General features: G+C 47.3%; 1 pseudogene; it reads left to right on the top strand.

Moving 5' to 3' along the window:
- The first annotated feature begins 4,197 nt into the window (after nucleotides 1–4,197).
- Nucleotides 4,198–4,638, top strand: LOC130023188 (immunoglobulin heavy variable 1-3-like; annotated as a pseudogene).
- The last annotated feature ends 916 nt before the right edge of the window (nucleotides 4,639–5,554 follow it).

The raw sequence follows: 5,554 nt of genomic DNA, 5'->3' as shown, positions 1-5,554 counted from the left end.
CGCTTATAAATGGGTGAACATGGAGAGTATCAGGAGGAGTGAAATGAGTCATACAGAAAGGTACAGATAGAGAATAATTGTATTCTGTGGGATTCCAACTTTTGCATGAGATTAATATTCTGTGCCATGAAACACGGGGGGGGGGCAGAAGAACTGGTCAATGGTTGGAAGCTTGCTCCATGTGTGTGGGGTGTGAAGGACATGAAGGACCAGTATGACAGGAATAGTTAGATATGGTCACTGTGGACAAGAACTGAAGGGTAAAAGTAGGAAAAGAGAAATACATGATAACCTTTCAGTGTCTGTATTGCAACCCATAAATCCATAGACCTCAGTGAGCAAGCGAGAGAGAGAGAGAGAGAGAGAGAGAGAAGAGGGAGGCGAAGAGAGAGAGAGAGAGGACCTGCATAGGATCCTAGAAATAAATAAGGGAGAAGAATGGTTCACATGCATGATGATGACCAGATTCTGTGTGTCAGCTGTCTTTGTGAATCTTGTGCTCTCTCGCTCTCTCTCTCTCTTCCTCCCTCTCCCTCTCCCTCTCTTTCTTGTTTTCTCTCCCCTTGCGTTTCTCTAAGTAAATTTCTTTAGATAATACTATATTACTTCTCTCTCCATATATCTTTACCTAGAGTTCAGAGAGATAGAAAGTCAATCTCTGAGTTTCACTTCTTCACGTTTTCACATGTGTTGGGTGAGAAGAGGTTTTCCAGACTTCTAACATGTCTGACCAGAAATCAGAACTAAAGAATTTTTCCCATTTGGAAAAGCCCAAGTGCTCTCATGAACATGGCTCTATCTTTCTCTCCCCTTGCATTTTTTATGTAAATTTCTTTGAATAATACTATAGTGTATCACTGAAAAAGTCAGAGTTCAAGTCATATGTGCCACAAAACTATTTATTTTATCATATTCATTTCTTATTTACTTATATTTGACATACTAACTCAGTTAAATAATAAACTTGTTGGCAGCGGTTATTAGACTCATGCCTGATTTCTTAAAACGTCTTTATTAATTTAGCAAATTTAGTGTATTTTTGTTTCTATTAACATCTTTACCTAAAGACTTAAATTCTCTTTTAGTTTGATGGTTTTTAGTATTTTTATTTGAGTGAATTATTTATTGTATTACATTTACATATTCTCAGCAAGGAACACTCAGTGTCACCGTTTAATTTATATACATATATAACTACTTTATTAGCCAATATTTTCCTAGGATGCACCTACCTGAGTGATTCCTGAACACAGAGCTAGGAAAAAAGCCTTCAGAATTGCTGGGTGTGGCTCAAAACCAAATCAAAACACCCATAAAAGAATATGACTTGATGCCAGCATGTCAATCTGTATCCGTGAGGTGAGTGTGTCAGCAGCTTGATGGTACCTTCAGACTTCTAGGTACCCCAAAATTTCTGCTGTGCCTTTAGCCAGACCCCAAACTTGGGACCAAGTTTACCAAGAAAGTAAATGGCCAAAAGTTAGGTATGTGGGAGACGCACCCACAAACCACCTCTGACTCAGCTATATAATTGGAGGCAAAACCTCTCTAGTTTCTGATCAAACTGCTTAACGGTCATGATTCCAGAGACTCAGAGACAAATCTCGGAAGCCAGCGGCTTTTGGCAGAAATGCTTTTTGTCCTCGCAGTCGATAACCGGCGCCGGGTCACCCCAGGGGGGGAAGGATGCTGTCCTTCCACCTGTTCCCTCCTCGCGGCACAGTTACCATCATCCTCCAGAGGCTATTAGACAGGTTTGGGCCCACAGTGACGAGACATCCGGGGCCACATGGCATGGTGGGGGGGGGGGGCAGAGCGGGCCATTTCCTCCTTGCCCTGACGAGACCCCACACACAAATGGCCTCTCTGGCTCCTGATCAAGTTGCTTAACAGCCATTATCCAAGAGACTCAGAAACAAATTTCAGAACCCAGCAGCTTTTGGCAGAATTGCGTCTGATCCCCGCAGTAGATTACTGGTGCTGGGCCACTCCAGGTGGGAATAGGTTTCATGCCTTGGCCTGTTCCCCCTGGTGGCTCAGTCGCCATTATCCTCCAGAGGCCATTGAACAGTCAGGTTTGGGCCTACAGTGAAGAGACTCGCGGGACCTCACGGGATGGGGGTGGAGTCTGCCCTTTCCTCCCTGACCTAATGAGACCCTGAGTCACTGCCCATGAACAGCCTCTTTGGCTCCTGATCAAGCTGCTTAACGGCCATGATCCCAGAGACTCAGAAACAAATCTCAGAACCAGTGGCTTTTGGCAGAAATGCATCTGATTACCGCAGTAGAATACCGGTGCTGGGAGACCCCCTGCTCCCTCTTGGCCACTCAGTGGTTGGCATCCTCCAAACCATTGAATAGCCAGGTTTGGGCCAACAGTGACGAGACATGTGAGGCCTCATGGGATGGGGGTGGTGCCGGCCCTTTCCTCCCCATCCCAAAGAGACCCCATGTTGCTGCTGACAAATGGTCTCTCTGGCTCCTGATCCAGCTGATTAATGGCCATGATCCAAGAGACTCATAAACAAATCTCAGAACCCAGCAGCTTTTGGCATAAATGTGTCCGGTTCCCGCAGTAGGTTAATGGTGCTGGGCCACCCCAGGTGGGAATAGGTTTTGTGCCTAGGCCTGTTCCCCCAGATGGCTTGGTGGCTGCCATCCTCCAGAGGCCATTGGACAGTCAGGTCTAGGCCCACAGTGACGAGACATGCTGGGCCTCACGGGATGGGGGTGGAGCCGGCCTTTTCCTCCCTGCCCCAGAGAGACCCTGGGTCACCGCCCACGAATGGCCTCCCTGGATCTGAACAAGATGCTTAAAAGTCATGATACCAGAGACCTGGAAAAAATCTCGGAACCCAGCAGGTTTTGGCAGAAATCGCTGCGGATTAAACGTTAAAATTTCGGAATCCCAAAATTGCATGGCCAATACTGAGGCCACACGACATCATATGTTATTCATAACCAGCAACAGAACACAAATTGTTTACGGTTGACTATTTGGCAGATCTGAGTGTCGGGGTAAAATTCCAAATAATAATGGTGGGTCTGGTGTCGAAATATTGAATGTAATCAAAGTAGAGAGAGAGTAATGTGAAAATCATTTGCTTCACAGGTAAGAGGAGGGTCGGGATTGGGGGTATACTGGGGCTTTTGGTGGTGGAAAATGAGCAGTGATGAAAGAACAGGTGTTTCATCATTGTATGACCGAGACTTAAACCTGAAAGCTATGTAACTGCTCTCATGGTGATTCAATAAATAAATTTATAAAAAAAGAAAAAAAAGTAAGGTGGTTTATGCCCAATTCAACCAGCCTAATCAGTGACTGAATAATTAGTAATACTCCTACATTAAAAAAAAAAAGAATATCACTCATGAGCAGGGCTTCTGAAGTCCCAGGATTCAATCCTGTGTTAGAGATGCCAAGAATTTGAAGCCCCTGAGAGCCCAGAGGTTCTCCCTGTAGAGTGGGGACCAAGCTGCAGGGGGTGCCAAGTCCCAAGAGCACAGAATTGCAGGCTAGAAGGGGTGCAGAGATTGGAGAAATGGGTGCAGAGAGGCAGAAATCTCCTCAGCATGGATTTCCGTCTTCAATAAAACTAAATTTTTCTTTCTGAAGAACACCAAAATTAAAATGCATATAGGAAACAGAAGGTTAAATTATGCAGATTTATTTGTGGAGGAACATTTATCATGTTGATACAGCCTATATGCAGGGGTGTTTCTGGACTTCTTAATATCTCCAGTGGAAACCATGGGGGCATTAGGATGGTTTTGTAGTCTCATTGTATTATCCTTTGGGGAGTTCCAGGATAGCAGAAATAACCTCAAAGCCCAGGTGTGACCAGACGTGTCCAGGTCATGCAGATGAGGGAGGCCGTGAGGAGAAGGTCCTGAAAAGGGCTTGGACCCCTGAGGGGGAGTTTTGTAGGCACAGCGTCCTGGGACAAGGCAGGGTCTCATCTTCTCAAACAAGTGTCAGAACGTGGACCACTTGACTCCACTTGAGGATGGACCTAGTGGCTTCCACCAGCCCCTACTCAGGTTGGGTCAGGCTTTCAACTATGAATTTTTCCTCCTCATGAATATGCAAATTACATGAGGAACACTGAGTTAAATACAGATGTGCCTGTGTCCTGACAACCTCACACAGCAGGCACACCCACACCTTCAGAAGCCCTTGAGTGCACGGTCCTCACCATGGACTGGACCTGGAGAATTCTTTTCCTGGTGGCAGTGGCTGCAGGTAAGCGTCCCCTTTTACTGGGCTGAGGGAACGGGGCCAGTCAAGTGGAGTCCACATACTCCTGTCTGCTGTCCACAGGTTTGAACTCCCAAGTGCAGCTGGTGCAGTCAGGGGCTAAAGTGGGAAAACCTGAGACATAAGTGAAGATCTCGTGCAAGGCATCCGGATACACCTTCACCAACTACGCTATGCACTGGGTGCGGCAGACCCCTAAACAGGGGCTCGAGTGGATGGGATGGATATACCCTGATAATGGTGATACAAGCTACTCACAGAAGTTCCAGGGCAGACTAACATTCACCGCAGACAATTCCAAGGACACAGCCTACATGGAACTGAGCAGGCTGAGCACTGAGGACACAACCATGTATTACTGTGTGAGAAACACAGAGTGACAACCACATACTGAATGTGTCAGAAAACTGAGGGGGAGGCAGCTGTGCCGGGTGAGGAGATGACAGGGAAGTTGATCCTCCTGACTTCCTCCCCAGGGTGTCAGGATCTGAGACACAGAATGGGGATCACGGGGCCAGACTTAATCTGAGGGAAAGGCTCAGGACCCTTCTCTGTCCTTCAGCAACAGCCCAGAGGAAGGTGCCTTCTCTTCTGGGTGCGGAGTTATATACAGGACAGAGCAGGTTTAGGTGCACCTCAACAGGCCAAGCACACCAGAAGAAGGTCATCTAGGAAGAAACTCTTCCTTTTCCCAACAGACTCATCACTAGGGAGAATTCACAAATCCACCGCATACGTCCCTTGTATGTTTCAGAGTGAAGCAGCTACAGTGAAAGAATTTTCATCAAAGTTGAGTATGTGGATAAACTACTGTGAATTTTACTGTCCATAAATTCGACCTAGCTCTATCTGAATTGCCGGAACAAATGATAATGACTGTTTGCCACAAAGTTAGAGCCTACAGAGGGACAATAAATGTGAACTCACAGGGACGCTGAGGGGCAGGGGCCTATCTACAGGGTAGAGGCCCTGGGGGGTATGAGTTTGGTCATCAGGAACCTGAGACACAGGGACCCTCCTCCCAGCTGCCGTTCCCCCCTCAGCAATTCCTGTCTCCTGAGAGCTCCTCAGCATGTTTCCTGTGCTGGAGGATGAGGCCCGGCTCTCACAGTGCCCCAGGGACAGGCCTGAGTGCTCTGAGCCACAGTCAGCACCTCCTCCCAGGGAGCCCACACACCAGCCTCCCCCGGGTCCCCTCCTTTCTCTACAGAGGCTCCCCTATGCAAATCTTCACTCAGGACCCAGGCTGAAAACCACGTTCACACTCACAGCAACTTGGGCTCCCTCTCCCCTTGG

The sequence above is a fragment of the Sorex fumeus genome, unplaced genomic scaffold (genome assembly GCF_029834395.1).
Source record: "Sorex fumeus unplaced genomic scaffold, SorFum_2.1 ptg000022l, whole genome shotgun sequence".
NCBI lineage: Eukaryota > Metazoa > Chordata > Mammalia > Eulipotyphla > Soricidae > Sorex > Sorex fumeus.
This window is presented reverse-complemented; position numbering and strand designations above follow the sequence as displayed.